Raw genomic sequence first — 20,989 nt, forward strand, 5'->3', positions numbered from 1 at the left:
GTCTTGCTTGCGGCCGCAAGAGGCAATCTTGCCCCTGTCTGATGCGTCGTTCCCTGGGGGATTCCCAGGGAGCGCACGTATCAGGAACCTTAGTGCGCGTCGCTGGGACTTCCTGTACCGGAAGTCCCGGCCTGGGCGCACACTCAGCTTCCGGATGTGTGCGCTGCCCGGGAATCCCCCAGGGAGGGACGCATCAGCTGGGGGCAGAAGAGAGGACAGCAGCGACGGGGGAGCGCTTGTTAGGTGAGTTGTGTGTTTGTTTTTTTTAATCTGCTGTGCAGGGGGCAAACTATAAGGGGGGATACAGGGGGGGAGCCATCTACAAGGGGGGAATACAGGGGAGGGAAGCCATCTATAAGGGGGGATACAGGGGGGGAGCCATCTATAAGGGAGGGATACAGGGGAGGGGAGCCATCTATAAGGGGGGATACAGGGGGGGAGCCATCTATAAGGGAGGGATACAGGGGAGGGGAGCCATCTATAAGGGGGGGATACAGGGGAGGAGCCATCTATAAGGGGGGGGGGGATACAGGGGGGGAGCCATCTATAAGGGGGAATACAGGGGAGGGAAGCCATCTATAAGGGGGGAATACAGGGGAGGGAAGCCATCTATAAGGGGGGATACAGGGAGCCATCTATAAGGGGGGAATACAGGAGGAGCCATCTATAAGGGGGGAATATAGGAGGAGCCATCTATAAGGGGGGATACAGGGGAGGGAAGCCATCTATAAGGGGGGGATACAGGGGAGGGGAGCCATCTATAAGGGGGGGGGGGATACAGGGGTAGCCATCTATAAGGGGGTAATACAGGGGGGGCATCTATAAGGGGGCAATACAGGGGGGAGCCATCTATAAGAGTCAGCCTACCCACTAAACAAGGGTGTAAAGGGGCAAATACAGATGTGCAGTGTGTAGAGAGATGAGGATGGTGCCAGAGTGTGGAGCCTAATATGTATGTCTGGCAGATTCTGTGGATTCGTGGCTCGGAGAAGTTCTCATAACGGCCCAGGGCAGATGGAGAAGAAGATGAAAAGGGAAGAACTCTGATCAGAGAAGACGTCACCTGTGAGTCACTAAATATATCTGCACTGTAATGTATATGGTGTGTAGAGCCTGTGTAGAGCTGGGGCTACTGCTAAATGACTTGAAGAGGTGATATTGCTCTGTGTACAGTGGATTATTCAGTTGCAGCAGTGGTGTTAGTCAGTATGTGTGGTATTAGTCGGTATGTGGTGGTATTAGTCGGTATGTGCTGGTATTAGTCGGTATGTGCTGGTATTAGTCGGTATGTGCTGGTATTAGTCGGTATGTGCTGGTATTAGTCGGTATGTGCTGGTATTAGTCAGTAAGTAGTGGTGTTATTTGTTACTTGTAATCTGGTACTGTGTTTTATTGGATTTAGTATAGAGGATTTAGTCAGTAACAATATGGTGGTGATGGTAGTGGTTGTGGCGATATTTCCCCCTTGTATACTGGTATTATTGGTAATACCATATATATATACCAGTAGCATGCACTTGGTCGAGGAAGGGGGGCTCCAGGTTGACAGTCTGCAGCCCTCAGGGTATGCTGGGAGTTGTAGTACAGTAGTACAATCCTCCGATACCTGCCGCTGTAGACAGATGTATTGCTGGAACTTCAGGGCTGCTGGTTGTCACCCACAGGTTGCAGCCACCAGGAGAATCAAACTGAGGACAAGAGTGGTGCTGTCTGTGGAAGAAGGCAGCTATATTTTTCTAATGTTAAGCCCTTTTACTTTTTTTGTGGTTCTATATTCCAGATGTAGAAGCCTCTTACACGGCTCTGTATCCTTATTCACTATAAGAAATGTAGAAGAATATTCCCTTTATTATTCAAAAAAATCCTTGTCACCTGCTGGGGTTCCCTATGGGTAACGTTGGTTGGGGGCCCACTCAGCCTCACTCGCCCCCCCTAGGCTGAACCCCTAGCTACGCCCCTGCTGTAAGACATGCTCTTATTGCACCTTACCCATAATGTAAACGCAGGGGGAAGATGCATTCAGTTCAATGCTTTGAACAGAAGGTGTATTTCTTTACTCTATAGCATTGCATGTAGTTTTCAGTGCTTTTTCCTTTCCGTGGGGTGGGGGTGGGGGGCTTGCTAATTGGATTAAGCAAGATTCCATCAATAAAAGCTTATCTCCCATACACCGGAGAGGGGAAAAATGGTATGTGCACACTAAGGAAATCACGTGGATAACTTGCCACGGATTCTGCTGCTCGTAACCGCGCGCTCACATCTCTGCCCGTGCCATAGACTCCACTCTATGACCATGGAGTCTATGGCATAGGCAGAGATGCGAGTGGGGGCAAGTGGCGAAATCTACGGCAGGTGATCTGCCCAGATTCCGGAGTGTGCACATGCCCTTAGGGTTGGATTCTGAATGGTTCCAGAGAATGTACACCAACGATCGGCACTCCAGCAGGGTCGTGGTGCCAAGGGAACATTGAATCCACAAAGAAAATAACACAATCCCGGCACTCACTTGATTGCAATGAAGAAAGGGTGTTTATTCACACAAGTGGTTCGCTGCACGCGTTCTGACTGGTTCCAGAGAATGGGGTCCCGCCTCTCCCCGCTGAAGCGGTGGGTCGCCATGCACTCCCAGACACTTTATTAATTTTCTATAAAGCTGCAGAGATAACTGAACACTGTACTCAGCTGGCAGTTTCATAGAGAATGAATGGAGCACATGCTGATTCACAACCACTCAATTCAGCAGGAAGAGTTGGGTCCCCATTCTCGCACTCATGGGAGGCTCAGAGGTCAAACCCCTCCCAATCAGACACTTATCCTTTATCCCATGGATAATAACTTTTTGTTTTTTTTCACTTTCAAATGGGAAATGAGATGATATCCCCAGGGATACATGTTTTGTTTTCACATTATCAGAGGGAAGTCAATCTGGCGTTTGCCTTTTCACTGGGAGATTCCTACTGTGAGGGGGGAGCTGATTTTTTCCTAAGTTATTTTTCTAAACTAGGGTAACTTGTAAGCCACCCAGCCGTCCGCCGGCTGTCACAGCACATCATGGAGACAGACCACACTGGAAAAGTATTTGATTATATTGTAGTCTTCTATGAAGTCATGTGGTTTCTCAGGACGTGCTCTTTAAATTTCTGTTTGCTTTGACAGCTGGAAATCTATTGTACATGTAAAAGAGACAGAAACCAAGTGGATCCCATTAACGTCAATCAGGTATGCATCCACTTTAATCTATTTAGAAACCTGAGGGTCCATTTACACGAAAAGATTATCTGACAGATTATCTGCCAAAGATTTAAAGCCAAAGCCAGGAATGGATTTGGAAAGAGGAGAAATCTCAGGCTTTCCTTTGTTACCTGATCTCTGTTTATAGTCTGTTCCTGGCTTTGGCTTGAAATCTTTGGCAGATAATCTGTCAGATAATCTTTCTGTGTAAATGGCCCCTAAGGGTGCATTTACACAGAAAGATTTATCTGACAGATTTTGGAAGCCAAAGCCAGGAATGGATTTGAAAAGAGGAGAAATCTCAGCCTTTCCTTTATGACCTGATCCCTGTTTATAGTCTGTTCCTGGTTTTGGCTTCAAAGATCTGTCAGATAAATCTGTCTGTGTAAATGCACCATAAGCCTTGACACCAATGTGCACAGATCCTTAATTTCCGCTATGTAAATAGTAATCGGTAAGTTCATATAATGTACTAGTGTTGGAAATAACCAAAACCTTTGGTTGAACTTTCGGTTAGTCATGTCTGCAGTAAATTAATAGCTCTCCTTTTACTTTTTCTGCCCTTGTTTCTTATCTGCATTTTGACAACTAATTTTTCCTAATATTTCTACGTATAACTGCAGATTCATCTGGGTGAGGAATTGTTCATGGGGAAATGTGAATATTCATCATCTAGCATGTGCAGCATGCTTATTCTGTTGTAGAAATGCCAAAGATTTTTACCACATATTTTACTTCACTAACTATCTATCTATCTATCTATCTATCTATCTATCTATCTATCTATCTATCTATCTATCTATCTATCTATCTATCTATCTATCTTTCAGGTTAGGCAACGTCTGTTTCTGCCACGTGTTGCCTCATCAGAGTAGAAAAATTCAGTGTGGATAGGAAATCATTACTGAGCTATGTACCGGCAATGGGAGCCTATCTGACTGCTTAAGATGATCCAGTTGTATTTGTTCCTATCGCTGTATGTCTAAAGTGCTCCATTGTATCTCCCTTCCCCTCTCCCTTTAACTTGTCATCCATGTCATCACAAGCAGTTCACTGCTTAGTGTAACCTCTTCCTGTGAAGGTGGCCATTAAGGGGTTATTACTTTGGGCACTTCTAACTCAGCTGAGTAAGGAGGTTATACCGTCTTTTTGCCTGGTGTCATTTCCTCATCGCTAGCGCTCAGCTTACTTAATTGGGACAGGGGTAGTCACTTGGGAACAAGGGAGTTGAAAAGCAAATCTCACCTTGACATTCCTTGCTGTGCTGCTGCAGTTTCTTTCATTGCTGCTCACGTAATACCATTTAGAGCTAGTGCATCAGTAACCCCTTCTGCTTCTACTTGCCAACTATATTGCTATGCTGTATAAATGATCAGCCCAGTTTAGTGCCAGCTTGTTCAGTGCACTTTCCAAAGCATTATGCCGTGGCAAAACAGAAGTATGGGCTGTGCTGTGACTAACCAGAGAAGTAAGGGAAGGGAAGCCCTGAGTGTATACTACTGGCCGGCAAACAGCCCAGCTTTGGTCCTGCCCTGAAAATGGAGAGAAATGTAAATAGCTGTGCACCATGGAAGGGGCTCAGTAACCTCAAAAGTGGTGAGAAGGTAATCTTAGTGCTCTCACTGAAGGGTTAATCCTGCGCAAGCAGGTCGCTAGTTACACTTTAAAGGAGAAGTCCCGGGAGAGGGCAGGACATTTCAGGCAGGACGTGGGGGGAACATAGTAAAGAAGGTATATTTATTTACTTGTGCCCGTGCAGCACAGCATCGCGTTCCTGGCCCCCGCTGACATTCCTCATATCTTCCTTCCTGCTACATCCCGACCCGGCTGACTGATGCCCCACTCAGCCAGTCAGTGACTGGGGCAAGACGACACTGATGCAGTCACTGATTGGCTAAATCCCACCCGGTTAGGATGTTTTAGCTAATTCGCATTATACCCCGAAGCAGAAAAATGACATCCAGCGGGGTTACGGGAGCCTGGTAATGCGCCACAACACCGGCATGAGGTCTGGTAAGGATACGTTTTTTATTATGCTCCCCACTACCCCCTGCCGGAAATATTTACCCCTAACCTCGAACTTCTTCTTTAAGGAATAAGGTTTGAAAGATGAAATAAGATTACTATATCGCCAAAAATGCTTTCCTACATAAAAGTCATTGTCACATTTGATCTTTTTAATCCTTGCTAAGGTAGGATATTATATACCTTTTTTTATTGAGTGGGTACATTTCAATACAAGATTGGGTTTCTAAGCATATTTTGATACACACGATGGTATTTTGTCCTTTGATTAGTAGAAAAGTTTGCTCATAAATCTGTGTGCCGTGTCAACATTTGTCCCATAGGCAAGAAGAAGGTATCGCCAGATAAGATGGCAGAGATGCAGGCACGGATTGATGAAGAAAAGGAAGGCGCTTAAGGCAAAACTTGACATGGAGGAAAAAGAAGAGCGGAATAAAGCTAGAGCAGAGATGGAGAAAAGGTAGAGGGATCTGCTTAAGGCCCAGTAAGTCCTCTAGAACAGAGTTTCCCAACCGGGGTGCCGCAGCACACTGGTGTGCCGGGAGAACCCGCCAGGGGTGCCGCGGGATCCCGGTGGGAAATGTGCGCTGTCTCTTTAAGCATCCCGAGAAGCTGCGGCCGCACAGCTTCTCGGGATGCACGGATCACTTTCATGTTCCGCCCGCACTATGAGCGGGCTGAACATTAAAGTAAGCAGAATATAGGAGCAGGAAGTGTCAGCATCCTGCTCCTATATTCACTCCTATAGGCCGCCGACACTTCATGCCAGCAGCCTATGGGAGGCCGGGACGTGACCTCTCCGGCAGGCGTGATGATGTGACGTCATCACGCCTGCCGGAAGTCCCGTCCCCGCGGCTCGCAAGATGGAGCCCGAAGAGGAGGAGAGCTGCTGCCTGCAGCCACAGCGCGGATTAGGTGAGTAGGATTTTTTTTTTTTTTTAGGGGCAGAGCAGGGGGCATTATAAGTTCATGGGGGGCACCTCTGGGGGCATTATTAGTATATGGGGGCACCTCTGGGGGAATTATTAGTTCATGAGGGCACCTCTGAGGGCATTATTAGTATATGGGGGCACCTCTGGGTGCATTATTAGTATATGGGGGCACCTCTGGGGGCATTATTAGTTCATGGGGGCACCTCTGGGGGCATTATTAGTATATAAGAGGCACCTCTGGGGGCATTATTAGTATATGGGGGCACCTCTGGGGGCATTATTAGTTCATGGGGGCACCTCTGGGGGCATTATTAGTTCATGGGGGCACCTCTGGGGGCATTATTAGTATATGGGGGCATTATTAGTATATGGGGGCACCTCTGGGGGCATTATTAGTTCATGGGGCACCTCTGGGGGCATTATTAGTTCATGGTGGCACCTCTGGGGGCATTATTAGTTCATGGGGGCACCTCTGGGGGCATTATTAGTTCATGGGGGCACCTCTGGGGGCATTATTACTGTATGGAGGCCACCCCTGGGGCATTATTAGTATATGGGGGCACCTCTGGGGGCATTATTAGCTCATGGGGGCACCTCTGGGGGCATTATTACTGTATGGAGGCCACCCCTGGGGCATTATTAGTATATGGGGGCACCTCTGGGGGCATTATTAGTTCATAGGGGCACCTCTGGGGGCATTATTAGTATATGGGGGCACCTCTGGGGGCATTATTAGTTCATGGGGGCACCTCTGGGGGCATTATTAGTATATGGGGGCATCTCTGGGGGCATTATTAGTATATGGGGGCACCTCTGGGGGCATTATTAGTTCATGGGGCACCTCTGGGGGCATTATAAGTTCATGGGGGCACCTCTGGGGGCATTATTAGTTCATGGGGGCACCTCTAGGGGCATTATTAGTTCATGGGGGCACCTCTGGGGGCATTATTAGTTCATGGGGGCCCCTCTGGGGGCATTATTAGTTCATAGGGGCACCTCTGGGGGCATTATTAGTTCATGGGGGCACCTCTGGGGGCATTATTACTGTATGGAGGCCACCCCTGGGGCATTATTAGTATATGGGGGCACCTCTGGGGGCATTATTAGCTCTTGGGGGCACCACTGGGGGCATTATTACTGTATGGAGGCCACCCCTGGGGCATTATTAGTATATGGGGGCACCTCTGGGGGCATTATTAGTTCATAGGGGCACCTCTGGGGCATTATTAGTTCATGGTGGCACCTCTGGGGGCATTATTAGTTCATGGTGGCACCTCTGGGGGCATTATTAGTTCATGGGGGCACCTCTGGGGGCATTATTAGTTCATGGGGGCACCTCTGGGGGCATTATAAGTATATGGGGGCACCTCTGGGGGCATTATTAGTATATGTGGGCACATCTGGTGGCATTATTAGTTCATGGGGCACCTCTGGGGGCATTATTAGTTCATGGGGGCACCTCTGGGGGCATTATTAGTTCATGGGGCACCTCTGGGGGCATTATTAGTTCATGGGGGCACCTCTGCGGGCATTATTAGTTCATTATTAGTCACTGTATGACGGTTTTCTTATTTTGTAGTTTAGAAGAAATAGGGGTGCACAGCAGGAATACTTGGTGCTAATTACGGACGGATGTTTTCATCCACACATAGTCCAATAGAAAAAATCCGAAGCACTCGTTTTTTTTATATGCAAAAGTGTTCATAAATTTATTGACAGCGTGCAGGAGAGAAGCCAGGAAAATAACAATGCTTTCATTAGCAAAATAATTATCGGATGCGAAGCGACTGTGGACGTTTCGATCCTATCCAGGACCTTTTTCAACGTCGCTGTGGGTATGTCTGGTGGGGGAGCGCTCCTGGCGCTATCCTCGGGCGTATCAAGCGCTGTGTTTCTTATTTTGTAAAACATTATTTAGTAGGTGTGCCCCGAGGTGGAAAAGGTAGGGAAGCACTGCTCTAGATAATGTAGTGCTGTCTGTTTGTCAACACAGATTTTCCAGAATTTTTTATGTGTATTTGTTTTTTTCCCTTTAATATTTTATTTTGATATCACAAAATATAAAAACTACATATACATTCATATAGTTATTGTACTAACTAGGGATGGTCCGAATCGGCCAAGGTTCGGGTTCCTACGAACCCGAACTCTCGGCATTGATTTCCGCTGTCTGCCCGCTCCGTGGAGAGGGTGGATACAGCGGGAGGACCGCCTGGAAAACTGCGATACAGCCATAGCCATCCCGGTTTTCCAGGCGGTCCTCCCGCTGTATCCACCTGCTGCACGGAGCGGGCAGATAGTGGGAATCTGATGCCGAGCATTCGGGTTCATACGAACCAGAACCTCGGCAGTTTCGGACCATCCTTAGTACCAACAAATACACATGGCATAATTTCTAATTTAACATATTACCATTCCCTACCCCCCAAAGAGAGAGAAGAGGGGGAGAAAACTTAAATTAAATTTGTTTTTATAGAAGTATTCCAAGTTGAGGAGGTACTCTTAGCAACCCATAACAATCCCAGTTCTTTTCATGTACAGTATAGGCCCTTTGAAAGGTATAATCAGGAACTCGATATGTTATTGTGAGCAGCTTTTTTTCTGCATTTGCTTTAGTTTGAAGGAATCTCTCCAGCTACTTGGGATATTGGGAAAGTTATTTTGTGTAGGTAGCATCAAACAGGATTACTCCTTTTAAAGGGATCTTCCAGACTAATATGATTAATGGCATGTCCTTGGGCTAAGCAGTAAATCAATGACCAGCGGGGTGCTGACACCCTGCACCCCTGCTTGTTAGCTGTTTGGCCCCTGCACTACGCAGTTAACGGGGCTACAAGCAGTTGGCTGTATGTACTGCATAGTGGCCTGGGCAGATTTACGCACCTCAGCGTCCCTTGACTTGAAGAGGAGCTGAGGTGCAGTAACTTGGCACCACCATTACAGTGAGCAGAGCGAACTACCTATGGCCCCATTCACTGTGTAATGCAAGCACCGCACAGCTGAAGATAGGCCATCAATCATAGTAGCACAAGAAAATTTAGGCCTACACACACGAATCCCTCTCCTAGAATAGACTTTACCATCTTATCGCTTCTCGGCCTTTTGGCTAAGATCCAGTGTAGTATCTGTTCTTATCAGTTTAATATACTTTACCATCTGTGAATGGAAATCACTGTTACTAGTTTTCTCAGTGTGTAAATTAAAAGGCTACTCCTGAGAGTAATAATTTTTCAGTTTTATGCCATGTGCTCACACACTGTACGGATTGACACAACACAACTCCCACATTGTACACATTGAAACAACACTGCTCCTTTTCTACCCTCCTGCCAGAAATTGTGAGAAGTTGGCAAAGGTAGACGGTGTCCAGAAAAGTAACAAGCACATGATTTTTTCCTATTTGTGGTTGGGTTGTAAAACAATAGCCACGTTGTACTTATTAAGGCCATGTTCACACTACGTAAGAGACCAGCCGCTCCGTGACCCCGGCCGGGTCACGAGAACCACGCCCGTAGTTTTACGTAGTGTGAACATACCCTTAAGCAGAGCTATATTTTCAGGGTTGTATCAGCCCATTGCTGGGTACATAGGTTTTCAGGTGTTTCCATCCTCTTAACCCCTTAACCCATTTTGATGTCCGGGGATGTCATCATGATTTTAAGGGATTTACAGAGAGGACTCACAGTGCAAGCCCTTTCTGTACAGCGCCTTCCCTGGCTGACATAACTGCAGCTATTAGCTTGCACAGCTGATTGTCCGTGGAGGCTAATTAACCATTTAAATGCTGCTGTCAAACTGACAATGACATTTAAATGGCTTAAAAACCCCATCTGTGGTGGGATCACTCCCCCATCATGCAATCACAGAGGAGCAATCCCTGCTTCCAGCCGGGTAGGGGCTCTGCGCTGCAATGACACTGATCCCGTCTCGGCACTTGATTAGTATGGGCTCCAACAGTCTATAGTAATCAAGCACTGACCTTATGGAAAAATGCAGGACATAAGTAATGCTTTGATCTCTGAGAGATCAGTGCATTTATAATAGCAGTCCCCAAGGGGGACTTCAAGTTAGTGTAAAAAAAAAATATATATATATATATATATATGTGTATATCCAGTGGTGCCTTGGATTACTAGTATAATTTGTTCAGAGTCGTGCTTGTAATCCAAATCACTCTTAAACCAAAGCAAATTTTCCCATTAAAAATCATAGAAATGCAGACAATTGGTTCCACACCCCAAAAATATTTTTTATTCTGAATTACATGTAGAACAGATGAAACAAACATTCAGAAACAGCACAATATGTGATATTATAAGTTACTGTACAGTAGTGGAGAGGATAGGAAACACAAGGGCTGACAGAGACTGTAGGGAGAATGAAGGAATGAGCAGGACATACTGTATGTGGGCACAGTATAGCAGCACTCTCTGTTCGGGGAGAGAGGGGTTACAGCTATAAAGAGATTACCTCCACAGTCCTGTCCCCTGATGCAAGCCCCAGCCTGAATTGGATCTGCTATGATTTGGAAGGTGAGGGAGACTTCCTGGGTCAGAGTACAGTGCTGTAGACCCCGTTATGCAGACCATGCGCCTCCCCCGCTCGCGCTCCCACCCAGTACAGGGAGCTCTTAAACCAAAGAAATGCTCTTAAACCAAGTCACAATTTTAAAAAACTGTGAGCTCTTAAACCAAAATGCTCTTGAACCAAGTTACTCTTAAACCAAGAGTATATATTTTTTTCAATAATAAGAAACTCCCATCCTATAATAAAAGTTTAAATCACCCCCCTTTTCCCATTTTATTTTAAAAAAACCAAACACATTCGATATCGCCACGCGTGTAAACGCCCAAATTATTACATCTTCGCATTCCTGATCTCACACAGAAAACAGTGTAGGTGCAAAAACCTGCCATGTAGCTTTCTCCAGCTGATATTTCCGCTAAGTTTAATCTTCCCCCAGCTCACTTTCTCTGTATAAATAAGTTACACGCGATTTGTTCCACGAGATTAACCCCTTGCCTCCGCAGCCTGTTTTGGCCTTAATGACCAGGGCTTATTTTTCCAATTTGACCTGTCTCTCTTTATGTAGTTATAACTCTGCAATGCTTTTAACTATCGCGATTATTCTGAGAATGTTTTTTTGTGACATATTCCTCTTTATGTTTGTGGTATACTTTGGTTGATACACTCAGTAGTTTTTTGTAAAAAACACAACATTTGCGCAAAAAATTTGAAAAATGTATGTTTCTTTATCTTCAAAACTCTTTTTTCCTAAGAAAGATAGTCATGCCACATGAACTAATTATTACTGCAACATCTACAACATGTCTGCTTTATAGTGACGTCATTTGGTGAACGTCCTTTTACTTGTTAGGATGTTAGAGGGCTTCGAAATTTTGCAGCTTTTTTCAAATTTTCAGGAAAATTACAAATTCTGATTTCATTAGGGACCAGTTCAGTTCTGTAGTGGATTTGTGGGGCCTGTATGTTAGTTATCCCCATAAATCTCTCCACTGTAAAAACTGCACCCCTCAAAGTATTCAAAGTAACATTTCACAAGTTTATTAACCCTTTAGGTGTTTTGCAGAAATTTAAGCAAGTTGAAGGGGAAATGTAACATTTTCATTTTTTTGGCAGATATTCCATTTTAATCCATTTTTTGCTCTTACACATCAAATGCTAACTGAGAAATGGAACTCACTATTTATTCCCCTTATTCCAATGTTTCTAGAAATCCCCCATATGTGGCCGCAGTGCATCACCTGACTCAACCACAGGCTGCAGACATGACAGAGACCTGGGGAATTTTGGGGTCTTTTCTTATTTCAGGTTTTTTTTGGCCATTATACCATGTCACAGAGGCTTTGGGGTGCCAAAATATTTGTGTGAGACAAGTTGACGTTTCCATCGGTACCATTCCGGGGGACATGTGACACCCTCATCATTTTTTAATTAATTTTGTTCTGAGGTGGTACGAATAAAAAACACAATTTTGCAGCAGTTTTTCGTTATTTTTTTGTATGCCATTTACTATAAGTTGCATATGACATGTTATCTTTATTCGTTAGGTCAGTACGATTACAGCGATATCCATGTTATATAGCTCTTGTTATAGTTTATGGCATTTATACTATAAATATTATTTGTGTCTTGCATATTGTAAGAACTGTAATATTTACATTTTTTCACCAATGGAGTTATGAGAGGGCTTTTCTTTTGCGGCATAAGCTGACGCTTTTAGTGGTACACCTTTTGGGTACATGTGACTTTTTGATAGGTTTATCCTTTATTTTTTAGGGGGCGGGATTAACAAAAAATTGTCATTTTTGTTAGTTTTTTATTTATTTTTTTTAATGGCATTAATGGTGGAATAATTAATGTAACAGGTTAATAGACGGGGTCATTACGGATGCGTCGATACCAAATATGTGTATCTTATTTATAGGGGATCATTTATAAAGGGGGGATGGGGAATGTGTATATTTATTTAATTTATATATATTTATTTATTTTAATTATTTATTATGTATTTAATTTATTTATTGTAATTATTTTTTTAATTATGTATGTATGTATGTATGTGTTTAGTGTTTTTTTTTACTTTCACTTTTTCACATCTATAATGCATTACAGCACATGATCTGTGCTGTAATGCATTATTGAATGATCTGTCAGTATTACACTGACAGATCATTCAAATGATCAAGTCCCTGCCAAACTGCAGGGGCCTGATCACTAGAAATCATAGCAACCCAGACGCACTGGGAAGCGTCTAGGTTGCTATGGATACCCTCCCGGAGCCGCGCGATTGCTCGCGCAGCTCCGGATGGGAGAGTATGCAGAAGGAGCCGGGGGAGATGGGGGAGCACGGGGAGGGGGCGGCTGCACGGAGGGGGAACTGAGCAGCAGAGAAGGGAAGCCTGGGGGGAGCGCAGCAGCATGTGCCGCAGCCTCCTCCCTGGCACCCGATGTGAAGGGGGGCGGCTCATGATGGGGGAGCACAGGGAGCGGGCGGCCACACGGGTGGGGGTGGGTCTCGGCAGCAGAGAAGGGAAGCCTGGGGGGAGCACAGCAGCATGTGCCGCAGCTTCCTCCCAGGCACCCCATCGGCAGGCAGGAGCATATCTCCCCATAGACACTGTGGTCGCATCGACCGCGGCGTCTATGGGGTTAACTGCTCCAGGGGAGCATGGCTCCTCTCTGGGCAGTGGCAGCAAGAGGAGGCTGTGTGACACAGCCTTCTCCTGCTGCCCGATCGCATCTAAGAACAGAGGGGGGAGGCAGAGAAGCCATGACGTCCAGGGACGTCATGATGCGTTCTGCCACTGCTTTTCATGACGTCCCTGGACGTCATATTGGGGGAAGGGGTTAAGGCACTTGGCGGTGAAATCACGAGACCACACATTGGATAGTATCGTAGGGACTGGACCACGTAAGGCAACGATCTCTAATCCTCTATAATGCATTTCATAATATCTTTCTTAACCCCTTAAGGACCGGGCTAACTTTCGTTTTTGCATTTTCGTTTTTTCCTCCTTGTGCTTAAAAGGCCCTAGCACTTGCATTTTTACACCTACAGACCAACATGAGCCCTTATTTTTTGCGTCACTAATTGTAATTTGCAATGACGGACTGAATTTTTCCATAAAATATGCTGTGAAACCAGAAAAAAATTATATGCACAGTGAAATTGAAAAAAACAAAGGCAATTCTTTTTCTTTGGGGGGGCTTCATTTTTACGCTGTGTGTCCTATGGAAAAATTGACTTGTTATATATGTTCCTCAAGTCATTACGATTAAAACGATATGTAACATGGATAACTTTTATATTATCTGATGGCCTGTAAAAAATTTAAACCATTGTTAACAAATATATGTTCCTTAAAATCGCTCTATTCCCAGGCTTATAGCGCTTTTATTCTTTGATCTATAGGGCTGGGAGGCGTAATTTTTTGCGCCATGATGTGTTCTTTCTATTGATACTGTCATGAATTTGCCTGTGCCGAACTCTGTGCGCCCCTTGGCTCGTGCTGCGCGCCTGAGATGGCGCTGATATTCAGTGTTTTTTTTTTTTTATTGTTTTTTACAAAAGCTTGGCTCAAGGGATGACTTTCAATAGATCGCAGCGAGGTAGCTGCTCTGCTACGCACGAAACCCTGACCCAGAATCAGGTCGTCTACGAATGATTTAGCACCGGGTTCCCAACGAACGTGCGATGCGCTCCGGGAGAGAGACGGCGACCTGACCCGGGTATTGCAGATTACGGGTAGGGAATAATATCTTAACCACACCTCCCTTCCTCCCCCTTCTAGCCCCTTTAAATAAAACACCAAACACCATGTAGAATTGGAATAATGGCCACAGCAGCCTATTTATTAAATAACAGGGATATCAAATATATATATACCAACTCTGTAATAAACATATTACCTATAAACTTCAATAACAACCCATTATCATAACCATAACACTGATATCCCGAGGAGGTCACGGATGGCCCATAAATGGCAGTACAGTTAGAATAATGATCCCCAGTCGCTACGCACCGACTCAGGGTTGACAAATCTGTCACGTACTGCCCATCACCATATCATCCCACCCAAGTAGTAACCACATTCCGTACTCCCACTAGCTGCCAGCTAGACACGTGGATTCCCCATTCCTCCACAGGGCCTCCTGATAACCCCCTCAGTCCGAGCCATCGATGACCCCCCCTCCGCCAGCTGCCGCGACGAGTGCTACATCGCGAACCCCAGGCCAACCACCCACCGGCCAAGTATCAATAAGGGCGGGCGGGCGGACGTCTCAGGTCCTGTAGCTTCAGAAGACTGGTAAGTTTCTTTCTCCTCACTTCCAACTCCTAGCTAGCCCCCTCCTTCCCCACGCTATTCCCACCACCCCCATTGGCTCTCACCTAGCAACCCCCTTATTTCACTATACCCTGAACTCCAAGTAACCTCTCTCCTGCTCTCCCTGTTCTGTCCCCACATGTGGCGAGTGAAGGTTTATCTGACTAGTGGGCCTGACTGGAGATTTCCTACCTTGTATTCCAGCATATGAGGCAGACAGGAACCAGAATAAGCGTCAGGTAGAGTAGGAAATTGAGCAGAACGTAGTTTAATAACTTCACATACAGCTTAGTCACGGATGCAGTATAGTAGTTATATTGGGCTGTTGCTGCTTTCCTAGAAGATACCTTGCTGACACTTGTAATTTCTGGTCAGAAGATTATGACTCTGATAAGCCCAAGCAAGCACTACTTCTCCAGTCAGAAGCAGGATGAAGAATGCCTGCTACAGGAAGTGACGTGGAGACTGGGCTATAAGACACACCCACTAAGGGACAAACCAAAAAATGTGAAAATGGAGGGGAGTCTAAACTCTTGGCCAGCAGATGGCAGCACAACAAGAATACATGTAATGAATACAACAAGGAATGAATGTAAACAATGCAGTTATAAAACATCTGAATAACATACAGATAAGTGAGGAGAACAGCACACTCCCCGTCTGAAATTCCCTTAGGGGAATTTCACTATAAACTAATTTCTATGAAATATAGTGCAGAACCTGAAACAAAACATGTTAATATGCAATATAAACAGTGAGATAATCCTGTTTCATAACTGAGGAATAAAGTTCTTTAAAGGAAAGTTCAGTCCTGTTCATCCGCCAGGAACATCCTCAACAGGCAATATCAGGATCAGTTCGTTGATAGGCCTTGCAAACGTTTTGGTCTCACCCTTCCTGGAGATCTTCAACTCCACCTTCCGGATCTTGCCATCCTTGCTGGGAAGAACTTTTGTAACTAGTCCCATAGGCCAGTCCATCCTTTCGGTTTGTTGTTCCTTCATCAATACGAGGTCTCCTTTCTTCAAGTTTGGTTTCTGGTGTTGCCATTTTCTTCTTCCTTGAAGAATCACAAGATACTCCTTTCGCCATCTGTTCCAGAAGTAATCCGCTAAGTGTTGTACACGTTTCCACTGTTTTTGGTAGATGTTTCCATGAGTGTACTCTCTACTTGGCGTCAGTTGATTCCCAGTTTTCTGGGTGAGAAGAGTAGCTGGAGTCAGTATAGCTGGTGCTTCAGGATCCATTGATACTGGAACAAGGGGTCTTGAGTTGATGATGGCGGAAACCTCAGCAAGAAGAGTAACCAGGGTCTCATGTGTGAGTCTTGAAGAATTCACATCCATAAGCATAGAGTTCAAGATGCTGCGTGAGATCCCGATCATCCTTTCCCAGGCGCCTCCCATGTGGGAACTATGAGGAGGATTGAAAATCCAGGTGCAACCCTTCTCTGCCAGCTGATCTTGGATGGGCTTGGTGTCAATATTCAGTTCTCGGCATGCTCCAATGAAGTTGCTTCCACGGTCAGACCTCAACTGCTTCACTGGTCCTCTGACTGCGAAGAAGCGTCTTAAAGCATTAATCAGGCTGGATGCGTCCATGGATTCTATCACCTCTATGTGAACGGCACGCACGCTCATGCAAGTGAATAGTACGGCCCAACGCTTACTGTTAGCGTGGCCGCCACGGGTCCTGCTTGCAGACACCATCCATGGCCCAAAGACGTCTAGGCCAACATAGGTGAATGGTGGCTCAGTACTTAGTCTGTCCGCAGGCAAGTCAGCCATCTGTTGGTATAACTGTTTTCCCCTTGCCTTACGACAATGTACACAGTCATGCAGTAAGTGCGCCACACGCCTCTTCATGCCTAGAATCCAAAGGCCTGCAGAACGTAACTTGCCCTCAGTTATTTGCCTTCCTTGGTGTTCAGTCCTTTCATGGTGGTGCCGGATCAGCAAGGTGGTAATGTGATGTTTGCTGGGAATGATGAGAGGGTTTTGCTCTGCAACTCCTAGGTCAACCTGATTGAGTCGACCACCAACCCTTAGCAAACCAAAACTGTCCATAAATGGATTCAAATTAGCAATAGGGCTTTTCACTGGAACCTGCTGTTTGTCGTACAAGCACCTCCACTCAGCACTGAATTCCCCCTGCTGCACATGACGTATTATAAGGGATTCACTATGAGAAATGTCCTCAGCAGAGAGGGGTTTATGGCAGACATGCCAGCCGCGACAATCGTGATCTCCAGGCGTATGGTGATAGCATCTTGCAATATGCGCCAACCTTGCAATAGTCCTAACAAGTCTCATCCAACTGGAGAAACGTTCAAAACGTTGACAATTGAGGTTGGAAGGTGGCTTTGTTCCAGTGACTAATGCGCCGACTTCAGTGCGGATTTCTGGATCATTATCTGGGTCTTGGATGCTGTAGACCTCCTGAACATGTTCCTCTGTCTGTTCCAGCAGAAATTCTGGGCCTGTAAGCCATGAAGAGTTCGCAAAGGAACCTATAGACATAGGCCTGGTGGCGTGATCTGCTGGATTAAGCTCGGATGGTACGTAATGCCATTGTTCAGGTTTGGAGGACCTCCTGATTCTCTGAATGCGGTTACTGACGTACACATAAAATCGCTTGGTCTGATTGTAGATGTAACCTAAAACGACCTTACTGTCAGTGTAGTATCGGACCTCGTCTATGTCAGCACCCAGTTCTTGCTGTATGAAGTCTGCAATCTCCACTGCTAATACAGCTCCGCAAAGTTCAAGCCTGGGAATAGTGTGATCAGGCTTGGGGGCTAACTTGGCTTTGCCAAAAACGAACCCAATATGAACTTGACTGTTGGGTTCTGTCGCCTTGAGGTAAGCAACGGCTGCTATGGCCTCTATGGAAGCATCCGAGAACACGTAGAGTTCCTTTCCCTTGCTGCCAGTAAGCGAGGCTTTGACATAGCATCTTGGGATGTTGATCTGATCCAAGGCATACAAAGATTGCTTCCAGGCTTCCCACTTTTGCTCCTTATCAGAAGGAAGGGGGGCATCCCAATCCTTGATGGTTTCAGAAAGCTGTCTCAGTAGGGATTTACCTTGTATGGTGATGGGCGCTACAAATCCCAGTGGATCGTATAGGCTGTTCACAACTGACAGGACACCACGTTTTGTAAAGGGTTTGTCTGCACGACTTACTTGAAAGCCAAAGGAGTCGGCGGACAGATCCCACCTCAGGCCTAAGCTTCTTTGCACTGGTGGATCGTCTTGTCCCAGGTTTATGTCTTTGAATCCAGGAGCATGATCATCTGACTCGAAGGCTCTCATGACAGCCAGGCTGTTTGAAGCGATTTTGTGTAGCCGTAGTTTGGCTTGGTACAGCATGTTTTGAGTCCTTTTAAGTAAATCAATTGCCTCTTCTTCAGTAGGTAATGATTTGAGTCCATCATCTACGTAGAAGTCCTTTTCTACAAAGTCTCTGGCATCCTTTCCATACTGGGACTCTCCCTCTTTGGCGGTTCTGCGAAGGCCATAAGTCGCTACAGCAGGTGAAGGGCTGTTCCCAAATACATGTACCCTCATGCGGTACTCCATCATCTCCTTGGTGGTGTCATTGTCCTTGTACCACAGAAATCTGAGGAAGTTCCTGTGGTCCTCTCTGACTATGAAGCAGTGGAACATCTGTTCAATATCAGCGGTGATGGCAACAGGCTCTTTTCTGAACCTCATCGAGACTCCGACAAGGTTATTTGTCAGATTGGGACCTGTGAGAAGGACATCATTAAGAGACACACCTTGATGTTTGGCGCTTGAGTCAAATACAACCCTAATTTGATTAGGTTTTCTGGGATGGTATACTCCGAATGAAGGTAAGTACCAGCACTCCTCGTTCTTCTTCAAGGATGGAGCTGGTTCTGCATGGTTGTTCCGGAATATTCTTTCCATAAACGTGACAACGTGTTCTCTCATTTCAGGCTTGCTGTTTAGGGAACGCTGAAGAGAGTTAAATCTTTGCAAAGCTTGTTCCCGGTTGTTTGGGAGTCTTACCCTGGAAGCTCTGAACGGTAGTGGAGAAACCCAGTGATTGGTTTCCTCCTTAGAGAATTCACTGTCCATAATCTTGACAAAGTCTCTGTCCTCTACTGACAAGGCTACTTTATCGTCATCCTTCGTTGTGAGGAACACTGATCTCCCCAAGTTGTCAGCATAGGGGGAGGGAATGACGTCAGGCAGCTGTATGAGGTCTGGAGGTTTCTCCTTGACTTTATAGTGATGAGGGCACGGCTTGATGCAAGATGTGCGTCCGTCCCCGTGCACGTAAGTCTTAAAGGAGTCAATTCCTGATTGATCCAAGCATACATTTCCAATGATTACCCATCCTAAGTCCAGTCTCTGGGCGTATGGGGCATAGTCAGGACCGTTACACTGCTGACGCACTTTGTGTACCCTTAGATTGTCTCTGCCAAGCAGGAGTAGAATTTCAGCGTCCATATCCAAGGGTGGGATAACACTGGTCAGGTGCCTTAGGTGTGGTTGGTGAAATGCAGCTTCTGGGGTAGGAATCTCATCCCTGTGATCAGGTATTTGGTCACATTCAATCAGTGTAGGTAAGGGTATCTCTGTGTCTCCACTGATGGGAGAAGCGATGAATCCTTGTGCTCTTCTGCCACAAGTCTCTATGCTGCCTGAGCAGGTGTTTAAGGTATAGGGTTTTGTGGGTCCCTCGATCCCAAAGGCTTCAAAGAATTTAGGTCCGGCTAGGGACCGGTTGCTCTGGTCATCAATGATTGCATACATTTTTAGAGCCTTTTTTGGTTGTCCTTCTGGGTAAACCTTGATCAGACATATTCTGGCACAACATTTGTCCCTTTGGCTCTCCCCACATACCTCCGAGCATGAACAGGAAACATCAGTGGTAGAGTTAGCACGATTCTGAGGCTCCCCGCCATGGCTTGTAGTGGGAATACTGGTAATTGCAGCCGATGAATCGCTGGTGGGTGGGGTTAGGTGCATAACCGTGACATGTCTGTCGCTGTTACACTCCTCACACTTAATGGCAGATTTACAGTCCTTAGCCATATGCTCCAATGAGGCGCAGCATCTGAAACATACTCCTAGCTCAGTGAGGATTTTCTTGCGTTCCTGTATGGGTTTGGACCTGAAGCCTCTGCATTTATTTAGTGAGTGAGGTTTTTTATGAATGGGACATTCACGATTAAAGGACTTGTCTCTTGATGAGTTAGTTTGGTGTTTACCCGTGGATGCTGCAGGTGGTGGCAGGTTAGTCTTTCTAACACTCGCACAGCTCTTAAAGTCTCTGTGTTTCTGTGTGGCACCTTCATACCTTGATGATGATGCAGCTGGAGTGTTGAGCTCCAGGAAGTCAAGACTGGGGTCATTCCTCATCTGGGCTTGTTCGTCGATGAACCTGCAGAAGTGGATGAATGGTGGAAAGGTGACATCATGTGCTCTCTTATATCTTGAGACTGATGTTGCCCACTTCTCCTGCAAACTGTATGGCAGCTTTGTGACGATTGGGTTTACCCCATGGGCGGTATCCAGATAGCATAGTCCAGATAGACGAGGATCTCTTTTAGCAAGTTCCAGTTCCATGAGCAGATCACTTAAGTCCTGAAGCTTGTGGACTTCCTTCAGATTAATCTTTGGGATGTTCTGCAGTCTCTTGAATAGGGCTTTCTCTATTGCTTCGGCACTGCCAAAGGTACGTTCAAGTCTCTGCCAGGCAGCGGCAAGACCTGCTTCAGCTTGTCCCACATAGACAGTCCTTAACTTCTTGATGCGATTTGTAGAGCCAGGGCCCAGCCATTTGACCATGAGATCAAGCTCCTGCTCTGCGGTAAGGTTGAGGTTGGCGATGGCAGCTTTGAAGGTTGCTTTCCAGGCTCTGTAGCTCTCTGCGCGGTCGTCAAATTTGGAGAGACTGGTGTTGATCAGCTCCCTG

General features: G+C 46.0%; 1 non-coding gene and 1 pseudogene across 1 annotated transcript; both read left to right on the plus strand.

The window, feature by feature from the left end:
* Positions 1-20,989, plus strand: part of LOC138782718 (kinesin-like protein KIF3A) — a 65,803-nt pseudogene that overhangs the window by 32,856 nt on the left and 11,958 nt on the right.
* LOC138780478 (U2 spliceosomal RNA) lies at positions 9,275-9,467 on the plus strand. The gene has a single exon (XR_011361329.1). It is a non-coding gene; the product is annotated as a U2 spliceosomal RNA (small nuclear RNA).

This window comes from Dendropsophus ebraccatus, chromosome 1, assembly GCF_027789765.1.
Source record: "Dendropsophus ebraccatus isolate aDenEbr1 chromosome 1, aDenEbr1.pat, whole genome shotgun sequence".
Taxonomy (NCBI): Eukaryota; Metazoa; Chordata; class Amphibia; order Anura; family Hylidae; genus Dendropsophus; species Dendropsophus ebraccatus.